Below are 21,889 nucleotides of genomic sequence, written 5' to 3'. Positions count from 1 at the left end.
CCCACAAAGCGTGGCGCCCGGGCTGGTCGCCCTGGTTCACAGCCCCTTAGGGATGGCCCTGGCAATAGTCCAAAAAAAAGCTTATCACCCACAAAAATCCTGCATCTGTTGTATCACTTCTGTAGTGGTATTCCTGGCTTTGATAATAAGTACTAAGATAAACTACTGTATTAAATAAGATACAGTGTTTAAGATGATTTTCTGTTCTCTTCCTTTCTTACTGGTCACCTGCCATTGATATAACTTGCTCCTTTTTTTGAGGTTTGTGTTGTTGTTTTCTAAGCAGCCAGTTACTGGTCCTTATTATTTCTTTGTTTCTATATAGTTACCTTCGGAAGTAATTCTTATGATGCTGTGGCTGTTTTTTCTATCAGATGCCCAGAAATGACTGTTTGAAGATTGATATTAAGAACCAACCCTCCATAGCTAATATAAAATACTATATTACAACATAAAATAGTTTGGATTCCATTTTTTTAAGTAGTTTCAAACTGCCAAATAGTATCTTTATAAAATACTGGAGGTTTTTCTTGCTGCATAAATAATTCTGTTCAGTATTAATAAGACTATATTCTACACATTGAATAGAGTAAAATGGATAATTGTATTTTTATTTGTGTGTGTGCGCACACGCGTGTGCACAGTCTGGCTAGGGTCAGCACCTTGAGTTTTACCTGCAATGAAAGTTGAGGAATTTCAGCTTCTCATATGCAGTCAGACTGTTGGCAAGTGTAGTAAGTCTGTGAAAGAGGTTTTAATCTGGATTTTGGTGTAACTAATTATGTCACTAGGTAGGTAGGTAGGTTTCAGAGCACACCAAACATGCCCCCAAACATTTCAGTGTCTGCATTTCACCTTTTTTTTCAATAGATTATCTTCAAGTGTTCTGTCTACTGCCAGAAGCTGCTTTCACTGATGCTGCACAGTATTATCCCTCTTCTAAAAATGGGGAAAACTAGGGTGCAGACTGACTAAAGTAAGATCACAGTCATGTAAGTAACAATTATTTTTCACTCAAGTGATGTAAATGCTATACTAGGCAATATCCCTTTCACTTATCCTTTTATTAGAGGATAGCACGAGGCAGAATAACATCACTAGTTTTATGCAGTTTTTCAGTTAATGGAATCTGAAAAGAAACATCCTTATTTACTCAAGCCTTCTTTTGACTAGGAAGAGTGTTTGGGTTTAGCTAAGCATCTATGACCAAAGCCCAGCGTAATCAAAACATGGCCTAATTTGGGGAATTAGCTAACCTCTTTATAATGTAGAAAGTAATTTTATACTCAGCAAGATTTGTTTTTCTAAATTCTCTAAGCAGTTATCTAAGGCTTCATGACATTTTTCCTGCTCTTCCAGGAGAAATCATGAGTACACAGATGTTTGAGCTTTTTCTCCCAGAGTAAAAATGGCCACTGCAAGAGAAAAATAATCTGGGAGCAACCAGGTTGAATCACTCCCAGCAGAGCTTCTCCTGGAACAGCAAATGTCTGTATGTAGTGTGGCTTCTCCTAGAAGATAGTATAGTCCTCCAGCATTTCGTGCATAGGGTCCTCCCCCAGCTGCATAGTTTACCGTTACAAGCTCTCTGCTCTTCAGGGTCTCAGCATTCAAATATCTGTACGCATGGCTCTGGGAAAGTTTCCCTACCAAGAGAATAAGCTTGGGAGAATTGTCCCAGATTATTTGAATGTATGTCTGCAGTCTAAGTGAAGTCAATGCAGTAATATTATGTAAGATAATTATTTTCGTACTAATTTGTCTAAATATGATACTGTAATCATTTTGATACTTGTGACCCAGAGGTCCTATTTCAAGATTATTTGCTTCCCATTACTTAGTATCTGGTTTTAAGTTTGTTTTTTGAAAGTCCAAGAAAAACATGTCCTTCAAAGACTTAATTGAAAATTTTACACTTAACTGATGGGCTGTACCTTGTCAAAACATTTTGTTCTTGAGGCCTCCCCGTTCCAATATAAGATATTAAGACGTAAGACTTTCTTGTCTGCATGATATAAAATGTTTTATCTCTCGAAATCTAGGTCTCTCTCAAAGGTCAGGAAGTTCAGAATTCAGGTTTCCTAGCAACATCAGCTCTTCTTCTCTTCCCGGGTGCAATAAATAAAATATGGTTTATGTAGGTGTCACAGATCAAAATGTGTAGTTTAAACAATACAAAGCTCCATTTACTAATCCAGGATTAACAGGAACAGTAGTAAATTCATCTAATTTTCTAGTAAATTCATCTACTGTTTAACAAATATGATATATCCACTTAAAGTTCTAGAAGGAAATCTATAGTGCTGAAGAATTGATTACACTCAGGTATCATTTTTTACATTTCTGAAATGGATTAATATGCACACTTTCAAATATCAAATCCTGTAGCTGCTTCTTAGAGGCCTTTGCTTGAACAAGGTCAGACTGATTATGACAAGTAAGACTGTTGTCAAGTATGCAGCTGCTACTATTCAGATACTCATTTAATGTTAGTTATAACTTGTTCATCCAAGGATAGGCTGTAGCATCATTGTTTATTTCCCGTACCATTAATATTTATAAATTGATACATGCACAACAGTTTTGAAAAGTCAGGTGAATTATGATAGGAGCAACAATTTTATAAGTTCAAAATGGCTTTTCTCTTGTTGAAAGCAGACCACTATACATGCTATATATGACATGAAAAAACCCAAAAAACAGCGCTTTAAGCTTGGCATGCCTCTGCACTGAGTGCAGCACATGCCCAGAAGGGGCATCACCTTAGTTTGACCCAGCTCGCCAAACATCTATGTAGCTCATGTGCTTCAGCGGTACTTTTTGGCACTTTTTATCTAATAGGTGATTGAATCAGCTTTAGATAAAAAGTGCCAAAAAAGCCCTGCTGAAGTGCCCGATCTACACAGACACTGGGGAGCCGGCTCAAACTTATGTGCTTCGTCTTATGGTAAAGCGCTGTTTTAGGTGGGGGGGAGGGTTTCATGTCTGTCAGCAGCCGATATGTTTATTTTATAAATTGCTATTGTAGAAAAAAAGCAACATTTCTTTAACTGTCCTTGGCTGGAAACTAGACTGTTCCCAGAATTTTATACTACTTTTTATACTGTCATATATGGAAAGTGGAAAATAAAGTTGCTTTTTAACTAATTGTAAATAACTCTATGCAATTCTTACTTAAGTAATAATTAAACTTGTTATATGTGTAAACTGACTTCTCCGCATATCTTATTTACAGGGAGACTGGTGTCCAAACTTACAAATATGGGAAATAAAGATGGATATTTCTTTAGGTCTCTGAAAATATTTTCTGATGATTTAATAATAATCACTGTTGTTTTAATATTGTAGAGGGGACCAGAGCTGTACATGTGGTACTCATTATACAATGCAGTACAGATTAAATGACACACATTTAGAACAAGGGACCTCCTTGATCATCAGGTCCCTGCTACTGCAGGCTACTTGATTACATTCTGTTCATAAACTTAAGAAGCTCCATCTTAAAACAAATGAGACTTGTCCCCAATAGAAGGCTATTCCTTACTGTCTAGTTAAAAGCCTTCTAACTTCCAACTTTAATTTCTTAATGGTCAGTTTACCTATTAGTTCATGTGTCAACATTGTCCTTTAGCATAAATAGCTCTTCTGCTTCCCTGGTGTTTCCCTACCCTGATATAGTTACAGAGGAGAAGAATCCTGTTTTGCCCCCCACAGCTTTTGCTTTACCAAGCTAAATAAAATCTTTCAGTTTTCTCTTTCAAGAATGCAAGTGACTAGAATTGTGCACAGTATTCCACACGAGGTCTCACCAGTGTCTTGTATAAAGGAATAAATGTTTCTTTTTTCTCTGTTGGAAATACTTTGTCTGCTGCTGTATTACATTAGTAGCTCATAGTTCTTCTGTAGCCAGTATCCCAAGTCCTTCTTTGTTTTTATAAGTGACCACTGATTTTCTGCACACACCTAGGATTTCTATTATAGTAGCACCTATATGCATGACCTTGCACTTTGTACTGCTGAATTTCATCCCACTCGTGTTGCTTCATTTTTAAGTTATCTTGGGGGACGCGGAAGTTTATGCATCTCTGATTTAGTGAGTCCATAAGGTTCTTCTTCACCCTGCCTTCCATCCTTAACATCATCCAGTTCTTTCTCTATAATATTTTGATCCTCCTGTCTCTTGACAGTGCTTCAGGCTTTCTGTTATCATTCGTCCTTATTAGCACTCTTCAACTTTTTGTGCTAATATCCATAATGAAAATAAGGATAAACTTAAGATCATTTCTCAAGAGACTACTATTAGCTGCTCTCTAGCCCAGCACCTCCCTTTCCAGCTCTACCCAGTGTCATCACCTCTTCTGTCAGTTCTTTGTCCATAGTGCTTATACTTGCATTCAGTTTCTCTGCAATTTCCAACTTAACAGTATATCACATGCTTTACTAAAGATCAAATAGATTTAATTTACTTCACCGTCTGGAACCCGGGTAGCCAACCTGCAGTATAGGTGCCACAGGGGACACAAGCAGCGTCTCTGTGGCATATGGCAGATTAGGCAGGAAACAAGCACTATAGTAGCAAAAGGTGAAGCATTTAATTGGGCAGGGAGCACAGAGGAAAAAACAGAACAGAGGATCAGGCTCTCTGCACAGGGGTGGTAGCAGGAAGCAGAACAAGAGATAAGGGAAGAAGATTGGAGTTGCACTTAGGAATGGTACAGGGCAGTTCTTGGCATTGAGGTTGGTCCCTTACTGGTTTAGAATTCCCATCATCTTATCAGAGAAACATACTTTATCAAACAAACAGTTATTTTGGCCTGATCTACCAGCGTTGAACCTGTGTTTGTTGTTTTATCCTTTTCTCCATTTACCTCGATATTGATGAATATTCTTTTCTTCAAAAATTGTTCTAATGCCTTGCGTACTGTTGAGGTCAAACTAAAGGGCCCTTTGCTCCGTTTATTCCCTTTTTTTAAATATAGGTATGACTTCTGCTACTCTCCAGTCATTTAGTCATAGGCTCATAAGGAAATAGGGCTGGGAAGGACCTCATGAGGTATTCTATTCCAGCCCCCTGCTCAGTGCGGGATGGTCCCTGACTAAGCCAAGTGTCTGTCTAACCTGCTTTTCCAAGGATGGAGATTCCACAACTTCTCTTAACTAACCTGTTCCAATGCCTGACCACCCCCATAGTCAGAAAGTTCCTCCTAATCTCCAACCTAAATTTCTCCTGCTGCAGCTTGAGGCTCTTGTTCCTAGTCCTGTCCCCTGTTGCCACAGAAAATCCCATCTTTGTCCTCTCTATAATCACCCTTCAGCTATTTGAGGACTGATATCGGACCCCCCTCAGTCTTCTTTTCTCCAGGCTAAATAACCGTAGTTCTTTCAGCCTTTCCCAGGCTTGTCTCTGAGGCCCCCTGATCATTTTTGTTGGCTTGTGCTTGACTCTTTCCAAATTGTCCTCCTCCTTGGAGTGTAGGGCTCAAAACTGGAGCCAGAGCTCCAGGTGAGGCTTCACCAGAGCTGAATGGAGCTCACCTTGTATTTAGTATTTTTATTTATTTTTTTCTGAAATTGAGATCTCCTATGTCAGTTGTTTCCGTCTTCCAACGGGAATTATTAGGACCTGCAGTGTGGGTTTATTTTGTTCCTTGAGTTTTACTTCCATTCAGATGCAGTGATTTCCATTTCTATATTATTCCCATTGACCATCCTACCTCTGCCAACTTCTTCATTCATATTGAAAAATGGACTCAGATTGCTCTCTTACTTTTTTGAGCACACCTAAGTTACTTTTAATCTTTACTAGGGCTGTGTGAAGCTTTGACATTGAGATTGGTCCCCTCCTGGACCAAAGCTTTGCACAGCCCTAGTAAAGATTAAAAATAACTTAGGTGTGCTCAAACAAGTAAGAGAGCAATTCAGCAGAGATTCTGCCTGATTTGATGGCCAAATCTCCGAATCCGAATCAAATCGGGAGACCCTTTAATATTTCTGGAACCCTCCAAATCAATTCGGAGAGATGCGGAAAGATTTGGCAATTCGGACATAGGCACAGCTTAAAATATTTTTTCTACGTACCTCTAGGTAGCAGGCAGCTCGTGAATGCTGCGATGCTGGGGCGCATGGAGCATCCCACAGGAGCGCAGGGGTCTCCCCTGCGTGCTTGGCAGCAGACCCGGAAGTGGACCAGAAGCACTTCTGGTCCTCCAGGTCCGCTGACTGTCCCCCCGCCACCCTGGCTCAGTGACTGGTGCCTCCTGAGTCTGGGGGGGGCACCCGGGGTCCCCCTGCAGCTGATTGCAGAGTCGGGCAGGCATGAAGAGCCCCCCAGCGTGCTCCCCAGTGGGCCCAGAAGTGGGCTGGAAGTACTTCCAGTCCACTTCCCTGCTCACCACTGAGCACATGAAGACCCCCCACACTCCTGTGCGACGCTCCATGCACCCAGCCATCGCAGACTTCACGAGCCGTGCTGGTACCTCAAGGTATGTAGAAAAAAACTTTTAAAGCTGTGTCTATGGCTGATTCTCTGAATAGGCATCGAATCTTCAGGTTCGGATTCAGCCAAGTCAAATCATGGACAGTTATTTGAAACACTGTCCCTGATTTGGGCTGAATTCGAATCAGCATTCTAAATCCAGATCGTGAAGAAATGGTCCCTGCCTTGACAAGCATATAGTCAAAATAAAAAACTGTCAGAGGTATTAAAAATTATGTGATAGGAATGGTGACATAAATGGTGAAGGGAAAGCAGATACCTAAGCACTGCTATTAGCCGTCATTTAAAAAAAAACAAACAAAAAACCACGCTTTACTTTGCCCCAATTTTGCGGTGTCTCTATAGATCAGGTGCTTCAGTGGGGCTTTTTGGTGCTTTTAGCTACAGCTGATTCATTCAGCTGTTAGATAAAGCGCCAAAAAATTCCCACTGAAGTGCCTGATATATAGAGACATCGGGCAAACTGGGTCTAATTAAGGCACTGCCTCTTCTGGGCAGGCACTGGGCTCAGCACAGGAAGGCACCAACTTTAAAGTGCCACTTTTTTTGTTTTTAAACATCTGCAAGCAGCTGACTAACACTTGTTTGTTTCCAAGGTTTCTAATAGATCAGGAAGGAACTGTTAGTTTCAGGGCTGCTAACCCGCGGCGCTCAAAGTTGTGTCATTAATTGAAGAATGTCTATTAAGTTTGTATTATGTGCATACTCTGGATAAATCCATACCCTTTTTTGTAACTGAAACTGTGCATTTGAAGGGAGCATGTTGCATTCAGAATGTTTGTGTTGCCAATTTTTGTCTGACAAAGTTATAATGTACCCTGTGAATACTGAAAACATGAGAGTTCCCTTTAGAAATGTTATTTTCTTTTCTCTTCCACCTCTTCTCTCTCAAAATCTCCTCATTTCCAAAGTAATGTGTGTTTGTGTGTGTCTGATTGCAGCTGACCATTTGTTAAGCAAGAGGGCAGTTTGGTTTGGTTTTAGTGGGGGAAGAAGAGGGAAGGAAGGAGTGGAGTTTGCGCAAATGTGAAATAATTTGGTGTCTGTGTGGTAAATGGTTGAGAATCAAAGCAGTGGCCATATCTTAAGCTCTTCTAATCCATTTTTGATAATTTTTTTAACATATTAGGTTTTAATGCATGGGACCAGTTCTGAAGCAGGAAAAGGTGTGCTTGGGAGATTAATTTATGGGTACATTAGGAACTCGAGCATTGCCATGAAGTTGTCAAGTGAATGTAAACTTAAACTTTAAAGGGAAAAATAGCCTCTTTGCAGGGATGCTTGGAATGTAAACTAGTCCTTAGGGTTATTGAGCATGGGTATTTCAGGGATTTATTTAAAAAAAACCCAAAGTATTAGTATTCAGCTCCCAACAATGAGAATTCCTGCCTTTCTTGCCTAGCGCTGCTGTTATTTTCTCCCTTGCCCCTGAACCCACTTCTGGGACAGCTTTAGTAGAATCTTAATTCGTGGCAGACTTCTTTCACAGGGTTGCTTGTAATTTCAGTGCTGTGCCATCAAGAGAAAAATCTTAGTACGTTCCAAAGTCCCCAGATTAATATTGCATCCTTCCCCTTACCTTTATCCCTCTGCTCCTTGGGGAAAATGAAATACAGCAGGAGAGGCTGAGTCCTAAGCAGTCACCGAGAATGACCTCTCCTGCTCTGAGTAAAAACTTCGGGGAATGAAGAAACATCTTTTTTTTTCTGTATGGTATGCCTGGCAGTGAGGCATCAGGCTGTCTGTCATCCCTGTAATAACCTTATCTTGGTGGTGTCTGTTCAGAGGTAGCAGGATACGGATTTTTGCTGTACTTCTCCTTTTTAACTTGACCCTTGTAGGTTCTAATATCCTGTGGAGTTTTGGCTTGTTTTGGTTCCTGCCTTCAATGCTAAATACACAGGGTTAGTGATTCTCTGCAAGATTTGTTGCAAGTTTATCACATTTGGGCACGTATTGTTTTGTACCTAAAAAAATAAGCATCATGTAGGCACAAATATAATGTTTAAATATTCTATTTGATCTTCGTTCCATGACTAACATGGAATGCACATCATGGAACTCATGATGTTCTGATACTTGCAACTAAACCTAGGATTGTCTTTAGGAATTACTATTTTCATGTCATGAATATTAATTTGAGTTGGGGCTGACTGACACTGTCTCGATCAAAATCTCCAGTAGTATTTCCTCCCCTGAAAGCTAATAAACTAATGAAGATCTAATTTGATTGTGGTGATGCAGCTACTGTTAGTTATGAGGACTGTCAGTTGAGGAGTGATTTTTAGATACCCAGCTATTCTTGGACGATCATCTTACAGCAGTAATGCCAATTACCTTTTACTATCTGTGTCTGAAAGCAACTTTGATTTTTTTTTTCTGTTGTGGATTTCAGGTATCCATGCCTTTTGTGACAGAGCTGATTGTTGCAGTACATTCTACATGGTACTAATCCTTCAAACCTGTGAAGAGTTGGTGTAGCTTGCAGTAGCTTAGGCTGAGTTCCAGGATGTGCATTGGTTGTCTATTTTTTGTGGGCTTTGACCAGTCAAGTCCTAAACGCCTTGGGACTGGTCTGTTCCTCTTTCTCCAAGACATACTGCTATAGTTCCAGTAAACAGAGGCACCTAGGCTGTATGTTCCTCCATAAAACAAGAATGTTAGCATTCTGTCTGTGTGGGTTCCAAAACTGTGGAACTTATTCCCCTGCCCTTCTCTATGACAACTATGAATTTGTTAACCTTCAAAGCAAAATGCCGGTCATCTGGTTAGCTGTTGGAGTAAGAGTCTGAAAGGAGTGGAAGGATGGAAAGTGTTTTTGTACATGGGTGACTGGCTGAGTTCTTATTACAACTGGTGTTTCAATACTAGCGGGATTTTTGTTTTCCGACAAATGCATAACTGCTACTTAACAGTTGGCAATTGAACACTGCATTTTTTGCAAATTTAGTGTTGCACTGTCACAATCTGGAATCTCATCATAGATTCAAGTATTACAAAGAAAAGTCTAGTACTTTTGTCTTCTAATTTAATCTTGTGTATAACAAGCCACTGGACTTGCCTGAATAAATTCCTTTGTCTATGGAGCATAGCTTTTGGGAAAACATCCAGTTTTGATTTAAAAATTACCAGTGACAAAAAGTCCACAATCTTGGGATTATTTCAAAGGTTATTACCTTCACTGGTAAAACATGTAATTTATTTCTTCTCTGAATTTACCTGCCTTCAACTTTCAGTCTCTAGACCTTGATGTGTACTATTACCTGGTGGACTGAAGGGTGCTTCATATACTTATAAGCATAGGGGTTTATAAACTGACCCAGAAAACTTGTAATCTTCTCTTTGCTGAGTTTGTGAAGTTATCTCTTATATAAGGCATGTTTTCCAGTCTTTTAATCATTCTTGAGGTAAGTCCTCTCAAGAGAGTACTTTCAAAAAGTGCAATTTATGGATAAATTGTAATGTTTTCCATATCTCCACCCTACTGTATATAGTGAAATGTTTATTCTGTATATACATTCTTTTCTGCTAAATTGCCTTAGTCCTGACTTCATAGGAAACTGGGTTACTATAGGAAATGTCCTCTAGAAATTTGCCATTGTAGCCTGCTCTTTCCCTAGTAATATACTCAATATTAGTGTTGCATCCATGAAGGATATTTACTTTCTCTAACAAAGCTCACTACCCAGCATGGATTTTTGTGAGAAGTATATCTTGGATGGAAACTTCTGGTCTCAATCCGTTAGCTGTAAAATGGTATTTTACAACTGTTTTGTTTCTTCCACTCTTCCTTGTCTACTGATGATAACTTAGCAGTATATTCCTATACACATAACTCCTCACATGGACATGCTTACTAGGGATGTGTGAAGCTTCATGGGCCATAGCAAAGGAAATTCTGTGAAAGGAGGGGAATCTGAGTTTCTGGTCCACACCCCTCAGAGTTCCCCTAGAGGCAGGTCTCCTTTACTGGAAGGTACTTCGGAGGAGGTTGCGGAGGCAGGTGGCTCAGCTCCTCCTGTTGTTGTGCCTCTGCCTGGTGAGGAGGGGGTAAGGCAGGATCCCCACCCTCAGCTAACATGGAATGCACATCATGGAACTCACGATGTTCTGATACTTGCAGCTAAACCTAGTATTGTCTTTAGGAATTAATGTTTTTATGTCATGAATGTGTATTTTGAGTTGGGGTTGACTGACACCGTCTCGATCAAAATCTCCAGTAGTAGTTCCTCCCCTGAAAGCTAATAAACTAATGAAGATCTAATTTGATTGTGGTGATGCAGCTACCATTAGTTATGAGGACTGTCAGCTGAGGAGTGATTTTTTAGATACCCAGCTATTCTTCGGTGAGTAGTATAACGTAGGATCATTTTGAGGTGGCAGATGATCCCAGGTATGCTACCTGCCAGCACTACTGAAGGCAGATCAGCTGGGGCGAGGACGTAAAACACTTCACTGCTGCAGCGGTGCTGCTGCATCTCAGGAGGCAGCACCCCTTTGCCCTTGTTCCTCCTCCGCCTGGCTCAGTGGGAGCATGCCCAAAAAGAAGTCTCCCTCTTGCTCCAAAGCTCCTGTCCCCAAGAAGCCAAGGCAGCCCACCGTGGACCAGTGTGGGAAAGGCGGAGACAAAGGGGGATGCATTCCAAAGGTGAGCGAGGCCACCCAGAGCACTGGGGAGATGCTTACTCTGGATGACCAACCCTTGTCCTTTGTTGAGCATCCAGGGTTTGGGCAGCTCATAGCGCTCGAGGCCCCATAGTACCAAATGCCTGCACGCACCACCTTTAGCAGGACGGTGGTGCCCTCCCTATATGAGGCATACAGGGAGTACTTGAGGGAGGAGCTGCGGAATGCAGGTCTACAGGTGGCCTTGCACTTCACCTTGGACACCTGGAGCAGCCCAGGTGGAGATTTCATAGATTTCATAGACATTTGAGCTGGAAGGGACCTCGGAAGATCATCGAGTCCAGCCCCCTGCCCAAAGGGCAGGAAGTCAGCTGGGGTCATAGGAGATCATGCCTACCTCTCCCTCACAGGGCACTGGTGCAATCAGTCAGGGCATCGGTGGCCTCTCCTTCAAGCGAAGGTGATGGATCAGTCCCACACAGCAAGGGAGATCATGGTGGCCACGAACTGCATGATGCAGGGGCGGCTCGTTGGGCAGGGCAGGCTCACCTGTGGGTTCATGGTCACTGGGGCCAGTATGGTGAAGGTGGTGCATGATGCTGCTGTGTGGCACACAAGTTCCACCTCGTAGTCAGGCATGCCTTGGAGGGGGACAGGGCTCCTGGTGACAGTGCCGTCACTACCAGTCAGCTTATTTTGAAATGCAGGAAGGTGGCAGGCTACTTCCACCGGAGCATCAAGGGGGTCAAGATGCTGCGGGACAAACAGGCAGAGCTGAGCATCCTGCAGCATAAAATCATGCAGGATGTGGACACTTGGTGGAACTCCACATACCTGATACTGGAAAGGCTGGTTGAGCAACAGAAAGCCATCCGTGAGATGGCCTTGGTCGGGGAGATTGGGATCAGCAGTCCCTTTAACAAAACCGAGTGGGATAGATCGTGGTGGTCCTCAAACCCTTCCTTGAGGCCACCGAGAGCCTCAGCGCTAGCAATGCCCTCCTTAGCCAGGTGATCCCCATAGTAAAGGAGCTTGCAAATGAAATGGAGATGTTCCAGGGGATCGATGGTCCTGGCTGGGACAAGTCGCTTTCACCAGAGGTACAGGCGCTGGTGAACCAGCTGAAGGAGGGCTTCAAAATTGGCTGGATCCACTGCAGTCCAGTACAGTCCACCTACTAGTGGGCATATGTTACCTGAGGGTGAAGGGAAGTGTCTGCAGTAGCAAAACCTTTGATCACTGGACAGAGGTGCTGGTGAACAGAGTCAGGGAGGCAGAAGGGCAGAGGTGGTGGGATGTGGAAGAGAGGGATTCACGTTCCCATGCCAGCACTCCAACCACAAGCCAATCTCCTCCACCATAGTTGGTGCCAATGTGGGCCAAGGGCATGGCTTCAATGTTGGGGTCCAGAGGCACCAGACCCCACCATCAGACAGGTAGCACGAAGGTGGTGGTGGCTACCTATCTCACTGAGGACATGGAGCCACTGCACTGCAACCCCTTGGCCTATTGGGTAACCCGCAGCCAGGTGTAGCAGGATCTGACCACAGTTGCCCGTGAACACCTGTCCCGTCCACTGACCACTGCGAGAGGGTGTTCAGCATTGCTGGTGATACTGTAACACCCCACTGCACCTACTTAGATCCTGGTTTGGTAGAGCAGCTGGTGTTCCTGAAGGTCGAGACAGTGATCCAAATCACCAAATCAAATTGCTGTCCCTCCGAATCTTCCGAATCTGAAGTGAATACTTGCTGCTTCACACAGGGCTAATGCTTACTGTCTTGTTAGACAAATCCTTAGTATTATTCATTCAGAGCTGTCTGAATGTAGAAAAGGCTTTTAAATGACAAAAGTCATCTACCTCAAATAACTTCATATATAGTTCTTTAAGAGTAGTAACTTTCTGAAAATCATTGGTAAAACAACTTACTTTACAGATGATCTGCAAAAGAGCAAAAAAATAAGCTTGTGCCCCATCCTCTTCCTTTTCCCCCTCACTGTTTCCCTTCCCTTCCCCTCCTCCCCCCCCACAAAAAAAATAAAAATCCCACACCTGCATTTTCTTGCTTTTACATCACACTGAGGTCATGGCTAACCTTAATGACATCAGGGAATTAGTAAAATGCTAACAGAAGCCAGGAGAATGATTGCTGACCAGGGTAGGGAAGAGATTCTTGATCAGGCTATATATATAAACCTGTTTAATACTTGGTTATAATTTCAGAGAAAAAGGCAAAATTCTCTCTCAGCTTTAGTACATGCATCTTTTCAGTTAAGCAGTTATTTAACAAGATCTTCTTAGACATTCACTTGGTTATGCAGCAAAACCAGGGAAGAACATAATTATTTTTCTTGATATTTCTAAAGAAAAAGCAGCTAACAATTGACAAGGATAGCAGGTTATCATTTTTATATGTAATATTGAAAAGAAGCAAGAAAAAGTCTCAAGACTTTTTTCAGGTCTTTTTTTTTTTTTTTTTAAGAAATGGCAACATATAGACCCAAAAGGCAGGGAATTTTATGTTGGTCTCTTATTTTTCTCTTTTGAAAAATGACTTAAAATGGTGGTTGGTTTTTTTTTTACTTTTCCCAACTTATTTGTGACTGTTTCTGGTTATGTCTGATATATGAATATTATTTACAGAATTTTGCCTAAAAATTAACAAGTATATTAAACTTTTGGTTTTGGGAAAAATGCTTCTCTGGATCCACTTGGATCAGTGTTTGTTTCAGAATGTCTCTAAGTTTCTCCAAAGGGTAAGCGAATCATAATACACTGTTCTTGAAAGGGATCTGATTTTAAACTAATCTCTAAGGCCTGAGATTCTGGTTTGCTAGATGTTTTCCTTTTATCTTTGGTGTCTTTTGTGAAGCAAGTTTTCTAAATATGTTTCCACCAACTTAGCTGCACTTTAACTTCTTATTTTAATCTCTTTTTTTTTTTTTTTTTCAATGCCAGACATCTGTTAGCTAGAGGTAGATGTAAAACATGAGGTTGGAGACGAACACAGTGAGAGAACTAAGGAAGTGAGAGAGGTGAAATTTCTACTCTGTTGCTGTTCCTCTAGTCTGCTTGAAGGATCCATCTTTCATGTGTCCCTTGGGTTTTTGGGTATTGGACATCTGAAACACTGTTTCCATGCTTAAAAAGCAGTTAGCTGCTTAAAAAGCAGTTTTGTCTCTTCTACCCCTGTAGAGCCTTCTGGCTGCTAAGCAGTGGTGATGCATAGGGGGTGCACAGGGGTGCACCTGAGGGCTACACTCGCCGCTTAGGCAATGGGTAGGGGGGGCAGGTGGGATTGCTAGTGCCCCCCCTGCAAGTACCAGCCAATGGCTGCACTCACTGCAGCCACTTTGGCCGGCACTTGCTCCCAGAAGCGGCTGCAGCCATTCCTGGAAGTGGCTGCAGTGAGTGCAGTGATCAGCCACAAGGGACACCTCCCCCCAGGACTGCAGGATTGCTTGCGGGGGGACTCATACCCACCCCCCTCCAGTCAGTGGGACCAGTCGCAGGTGGGGCATGTGGCCCCACTCCCTGACTAAGGCGGCACCAGTCGCCCATGCTGCCAACTGAGGGGGAAAGAAATTAGAGGCTCAACTACATCACCCCTCTTTTCAGCATCCTTTTTATTATTTCTCTTCTTTCATGCCTAGCTTCAGCATCTGCTTCTTGTTAGTTGTCACAGCTTTGACAGTCAACAGTAACATGAAATTGACATGGTGCTTAGCAATTTCAGTGCCGTTTTTTACAGGGTTCTGAATAACTGCTGTGAAACTGACCAGAGTCTTAACAACTTCAACCTGTTTATAGCTGGGGAAGCCATGAGCACTAGAATTGTTCCTCTGCAGACTGGGAAAGATGAGAACACATTAATTCAAGTCTGGCTCATTTTGGGGAAGCTATCCTTACAACTATAAGACATGAGAGATGGGAAAGGGAACGGGGAAAGAGTTATAATGAAAGCTTAGATTTCCTGGAGGCTAACTGTATGGGTCTTCTCATTCACCATGGATGACTGGACATTTGTGCACTTTGACCTAGACCTTGGAGCAAAATTACCATATTTACTTGAATTCAAGGCATTCTTTTCCCTATTTCATCATGGGGAGAAAAAAGTCCCTCATCTTGGATTCAGGTACAAGTGGGAGGAGAGGTGGTTGTGTGGCTCTGACTTTGGTCCTGGGTTGCAGCTGCAGGCCCTCCTCCCACCCCCTGCAGCCTCTGCTGCCACTGCTTTCATCCCATTGCCACTTCTGCTTTCTTCTTCCCTACCTTCCCCCCTAATGCTTGCCTTCCTTCCAAGCTCTGGCTCTAGCCATACTCCAGCCCTGAGCACTAAAGCAGTGGCCGTGGCTCTGGGGCCAGGGGCAGGGCTGGAGCTGCCTCCATAACCACTGCTGCCTGGCTAGGCAGGGGCTGGAGCAGAGGTGGGCAAAATGTGACCCATGGGCTGGACCATCCTCTCTGGCCCGTGGGGCCCCTAAAAAATTTAGGATGTTAATATTTATCTGCCCCTGGCTGCCTGTCATGCAGCCCTCAATGACTTGCCAAAACTCAGTAAGCAGCCTTCTGCCTGAAATAATTGCCCACCCCTGGGTTGGAGTGACCATGTGCCCTGTGCCTCAGGGTAGAGGGGGAGTGGGACAGGGTGGGCGGAGGCAGACAGTGGGCAGGGGCAAGTGGTGGAGGGAGCAGGTGGGGGTGGAAGCAGACAGCAGAGGTGGCAGGCACTGTGGGGTCCAGGGCCAGAGCTGCTGCCACGATTGCTGATGTCTGGCTGGGCAGACAGCAGAAGAAGGGGGAAGTCTTGAGGAAGACAGGAAGCAAGGGGCAAGGGACAGGCCTCTCTTATTGCCTACTGCCCCTATGCTGCTTGCTATGTTGCTGTGGTCATGGTAGGGGTGGATATTTTTGATGATTCTCCAATAATTAGGTTCTATGTATGGAAAATGATAACAAATTATAAGTTTTCCATATATAGATTCTAATTATTGGCTGAGAAGTTACCTTGCTTCAGGTGAATGACCTCATAATTTTTTTTTAAACCTGGCCCTATATTTGCTGTTTTCCAGTCATCTAGGCTGCGTGAGGAGTTTGTTCTGTAGTAGTGCATAATGTTTACAGTGCAGAATTAGAACTGAAAACTTCTGGGCATTAGGTTTGTAGAGAATGGGAAAATTGTAGTTTATATGACAAAAAGTATGTACTCAAGAGGCTAAGTGAGGGTTTGGAGTGCAGATCCATGGAACAGACCTTTAGAAGCTAGTGAAAGGACATTGTTTTGTGTCTTAGGTTCTTAGAAATATATTCTGTCTTGGGTGCACCGATATATCGGTTAGCTATCAGATCGGCATCAATAAAAGGAGAAATGACAATATCAGTTATTGGCTTTTTTGGTTATTGTAGCCAATATTTTATGGCCATGTGCCCAGAGCACCCTAGCAAGTGTAGTCTAGTCCCGAATCTGACCACTGGCCTGAGCCTGCAGCAGACTACAGGTCACAGCAAGCAGTGGGAGGGCATCCCGGGAAGTGGTTACAGGGTGCCATGCTTAGCAACAGCAGGACTGTTACCGGGTCCTGCTGCTACCACTGCAGCCAGGCTATGTGGGCAGCAAGGGTCTGAGTGTCAGGCCTGCCCTGGAGATGGGCTGTGTGCAGGCGGGGTAAGGTGCTGCTCGAGGGATGTTCCGCTGCACCAGGCACGGGTCGCCTTTGCATAAGCAGCTTCTTGCTATTGGCCGCAGGAGCTCAGCTGCGCAGGGCTTACCAGTGCTGAGGCAGCAGTGTGCTCTAGGGCTCCAAAGGCACCCAGTCCTGCTGTCTGCACAATCGTCTGTGCCGTTCACCCAGGATGGCATCACAGACTGCGTGGGGAGCAGGGCTGCAGGTGAGAGCCGTGGGTGAGGGGGTGATGTTTGTGGGAATAAGGCAACCACCTCCTTCCCCATTAAGGGCAGGAGGCAGCTCCTGGTCCACTGGATGCTTGATACAACATTTTGAGTTGCTCTGCGGAGCTCTAATAAAAGGCTTATTTATTTCAGTAGTTTAAAATGCCTTGCACTATTACTAAATATTGATTATCGGATCGGCATTGGCTGACATGGTTGGTTAATCATCAGCTATCGTTATCAGCCAAGAAAATCTTTATTAGTGCACCCCTAATTCTCTTTGAGCTTGTATTGTATGCAAAATTTAAACCAGTGACTGCCACCTACTGGTTACAAATCAGAGTATTCTTGCCATTATCACCATCCCTTTGACACATTCCCTCAGCTATTTACTTGAAATAAATATGGTAATTTTGATCCAAGTTCTAGGTCAAAGTACTAGAACTTGGTCCAGTACTTTTCAACGTCTTTATCAGTGATTTGGATATGGGGTGAAGAGCTCACTGGCCAAGTTCACAGACGATACTAGTTATGGGGAAGCATGGTCACACTTAAAGATAGGCTACAGGTACAGGTGGGTATAGACATGCTGACAAGTTGGGTGATGACGAGTCGGTACCAGATGAAGTTCAACATTGAGAAATGTAAAGTGCTCCATCTGGGGATGAACAACTCCGAACGCACCTACAAGCTTGGCGGTACCAAAATGACCAGCACCACAAATGAAAGGGACTTGGGGGTAATAATAGACCACTGTATGAATATGGGTCAGCAGTGCAACACTGTTGCCAGCAGAGCAAATACTCTGGCATGCCTCAATTGGTGCACCTCCAACAAAACCAAAGAAGTGATTCCTCTTTACTCAGCCTTGGTGAAACCCCAAATGGAGTACTGCGTCTAGTTCTGGATGCCGCACTTTACCAAGGATGTGGTAAAGCTTGAGAGAGTCCACAGGAGGGCCACCCGTATGACCAGAGAATTGCATGACAAACCATACAAGGAAAGGCTGAAGGACCTGGGACTCTTCAGCTTGAAAAAGAGAAGGCTGAGACGGGACTTGGTAGCAGCTTACTGCTACCTTAGGGGAGTACATCAAGGGCTCGCTGAACAACTGCTCACCAGGGCACCCTTGGGGAAAACCAGGAGTAATGGTCACAAACTCCTGGAAGACTATTTCAGGCTCAACATTAGGAAAAACCTCTTCACAGTTAGTGTCCAGACTGTGGAATAAGCTCCCTCCAGAGGTGGTGCAATTGCCTACCCTGGAAATCTTCAAGAGAAGACTGGACAGTCACCTTGCTGGGGTCACCTGACCCCAGCTGTCTTTCCTGCCTGGGGAAGGGGATGGACCAGATCATCTTCTGAGGCCTTCCAGCCCCTTACAATTTCAGTGCACAAATGTTCAGTCATCCATGGTGAATGAGAAGACCCATACGGTCAGCCTCCAGGAAATCTTAAGTTTTCATTATAACTCTTTTGAGAAAGCAAAAGGAATAAAAGTAGAAGCTAACGTTTTGCACTATAGCCCAAATACAATCAAATACAGCTCTGTTAAAATACAGAAATGAGTAGGAAATGTCTGAGTCAGAGCCTCCCAGATCTTTCTTGAGAAGTTGAACTTGATATTGTATTTATAAACAAATTGCTTTGCATCAGACAGACATCTAGTACCCAGCTGTGTAAGAGAGGTAAGTGTCTTTCTAAGCTGCAGGCTCCTATACAATTCTTAAAAGTAACGTGGTATTACGACTGAATATAAATGACAATTGGAGCAGCTAGCTGAAAGCAGTTCACAGTCAACAGAAAAAATAGTTCTAATTTTCTTAGACAATACAGCCTGTGCTTTTCCAGAGTCTCTACCAGCTGCTGTTTCTGAAAACTTATGGTTTACAGAAACATGGCATTCTTGGTTGCAGGTACCCCCCTGAAAGAAAAACTTAATCTAGGTGCTGTTTGGTGTCAAGAGGGAGCATTTGGAGAATTGCCGGAGAACCTCTCGCCTATCTAGTTCTTCCTCGGTGTTCACAAAACCAATGGTCATCTCAGTTTGTTCTCTGACACAGGCTTCTAGGTCCATTTATTGCTACCGGGATGACCCCTTTCAGAAGAGTTGTTCTTCCTCTTATAAATGGCCTGAATTCATACCCAAGTAATGCTTTCCTAGCTCTTGGAGACCCATCATTACTCTGGGAGAAATTCATTAACATTCCTCAGTATTATATTAGTTCCTGCAGTAGTAAAAATGGAATACTCTGTTACTCTATTGCCTGTAGAGTACCTGAAAAGCAGTGTCTAACAGGGACAGGGTTCGTTGGATTGTGTTATATCCATGCTTCTTTTCCAGCTTTTGATCAGGAGAAGGTGACTTTTGGGTCTATCATACACACTTTTCCTGATCCTCTCCAGTGAATCAGCAACTAATGGAAAAATTAGATAATCTGAATGAGATGGAGGGAGATGCTCCTTATTCCTTTCCACTTATTCTGTTTCAAAGTAATTGGTTGAGTCTCACCATTTTTAATATCATCTTTGTAATTGCATCCTGTTATACAATTCAGAATATACATAGTTCATTCACTATGATAGCATAAAGTGTCATGCTTCAAATAGGCTTACAGTAGGCAAAAGTATATAATTACTCAGTGCCTGAACATTATGTAGCTGGTTTACAGAGTAAAATAACAAGGTAGGTCTTTGGGCTACGAAAGGCTTTGTTTTAGAAGTAATACGTGTACAAGAATGGATAGCAATAGGAATACTTGGGTTAAGAAAGACAAAGGGTTACAGTAACAAAATGAATTTATCAGTTTTATGTATTTTGTGTCCAGAACTCTAGTTCGTGATGGATTCTCCCGTTTCTGTAATCTGTTCATTTGCCGTATGACAATTAATTAGCAAGGCATCTCTGAGTCGCGTAAAGGTAAAAGGTGTCCTGTTCACAGACCATTAAGTTCCATTGGGATGGTGAAGGCAGGCCTCCACCGTTTCTTGGGGGTTTTTTGGATTTGTGTTTTTTTTTTTTGTTTTGTTTTTTTTTAACCTTAGGATGAGGAGGAATTGATGTGGTTAGCACCACTCTCTGGATCTTTACCCCCAGATAGTGTGTGGTACCCTTTGGACTGGAGGCTGGGTGGGCCTTACGGCGATGCTGGAACTGGAAATAATGAATGGAAATCCACTTCCTTCACCTGGAATAGAACCCAGGTTCTTCCAGTTTGTAGCCAGTCACCCTACCAACTGAACTATGTGGCTCCCCTCAATCATGTATAGAAATTTTTTTTAAAGTTTAACTGTATTTGACTTTTGAGGTCCAGAAAATCTGACTGTTCAGAAAATCAACCAGCATGCAGTTACTCATCAAAAGAAAATAACTGGTTCATGTTCCAGATCAATTGCCATGATGGCTTTAAATAAAACTTCTCTGTGCCAAGAGTGTCTTCTCTTGTGTAACATGTCCCTCTGAAACCAAGAACGTGTCTTTTCTAGCTCTGATATCGCTATATTTTTACCAAAATGTAGGTGTCCCAGGTGTTGTGGCAATCAGATAATCTGATGTTGAACTGGATGAATGGCTGAATAAATGCAGTTATCACTTCCAAGGACCTTCCATACCATACTTATACCACATTCATTCTAGTTAAGTTTCCTTTGTTTTCCACCAGCATGTGACCTTCATTCCTTGTCCAGAGCAAAGGGAAGCCAGGGTTAGAATGGGAGGAGTGGACACAGTTGTTATGTCTTTTCCTGTTTTCACCACCCTCGATTCACCAAAAATGTTCCCTGCACAGCCTTGTCTATCTTCTTTCCCCTACTTGCTTCAGTAATGTCAAGACATTTTCCTTTTGAAAAATCTGATCTTTTTAGTGCTAATCTAGTTTCTTGAAAACTCTTGGTAAAATATGTCACAGATGTAGCTCTGGGTGTAGCTAAACGTGTATTATGTCTGTAGTGTTTAGTTATCAGTCTTGTTAGTATGGATTCCTACTTCCTGCCCCCACCATCTCTTTCAGCATAACTGGACTCTGAAAGTATTTTTAAAACTGGTTATGAAGCTGAATATTGTGTCCACTATGTAACTGTCTCACAGTTTACTGAAAAAGTTTAATCCTTGAGGACGGTTGTCTGCATTGGACAGAGAACCACAACACAGATACTTTTTAGTCTCCACTCCTTAACACACTTGGAGGTTTCAGTTGCCCCTAGGCCTTATGGCTGCTTCAAGTCATGTCTCTTTTTAACTTGTGTAAAAGCCCTAAATTTATGTGGTATTTAGAACTGAATGTAATTAGCAGTCCTAGACCATTAGGTTTCATTAGCATCAGTATTTCTTGCCATACAGTACAGCTTCACTAAAAGCATATAGACCTTCACAGTAATTATCTGCTGACAGTAATGACATATATTTTATTTCATCACTGTCTGCATTTGCAAGCATACCCTTGCTGCATTTTCCAGTTCTTATAAATTGGAGAACGCTGTTTTACTTTTGCGTAATCCTCAAAAATAATTTAAGAATATTATTACTTCTAGCAAAAATGGGGCAATAAGGGATGTATGCTTGTTTATCTGCTTATGGCAGAGAGAAACTGAGTTTGAGAGTGGTTTGGTTTTTGTCCAAAACCATTTGGATTCAGTCACAGTCCTGTTGTGGGTGGGTGGTCGTCTAGTCCAGCCCCTTGCTTAAAGCAGGATTATCCCTGAGTAAACCATTCTGGCCAAGTCAAGTGTCTGTCTCTCTATAACAATTGTGGACTATGACATCTGTCTGCATCTCTTTTCCAGTTCACAAAATTCTTGGACAAGTAACGATTAACTAATTACTAATGATTAACAAGTAACTAATGCCCGTAGCATGGGGAACAAGCAGGAGGAACTC

General features: G+C 42.7%; 1 protein-coding gene across 8 annotated transcripts in view; it reads left to right on the top strand.

The window, feature by feature from the left end:
- The first annotated feature begins 863 nt into the window (after positions 1 to 863).
- The window catches only part of R3HDM1 (R3H domain containing 1), a 188,774-nt gene continuing 167,748 nt past the window's right edge, over positions 864 to 21,889 (top strand). For 3 of the 8 annotated variants that reach the window (XM_019522485.1, XM_019522483.1, XM_019522481.1), the window contains exon 1: positions 864 to 992. The gene's annotated coding sequence lies outside the window, so the exon portion shown is untranslated. The remainder of the gene's footprint in view (positions 993 to 21,889) is intronic. The other 5 variants (XM_019522489.1, XM_019522484.1, XM_019522486.1 and 2 more) reach the window with 3 other exon arrangements.

This window comes from Gavialis gangeticus, unplaced genomic scaffold (assembly GCF_001723915.1).
Source record: "Gavialis gangeticus isolate Ggan-Ray unplaced genomic scaffold, GavGan_comp1, whole genome shotgun sequence".
Classification (NCBI taxonomy): domain Eukaryota; kingdom Metazoa; phylum Chordata; order Crocodylia; family Gavialidae; genus Gavialis; species Gavialis gangeticus.
The sequence above is the reverse complement of the archived record's forward strand: the minus strand, read 5'-3'. Positions and strand labels throughout refer to the sequence as shown.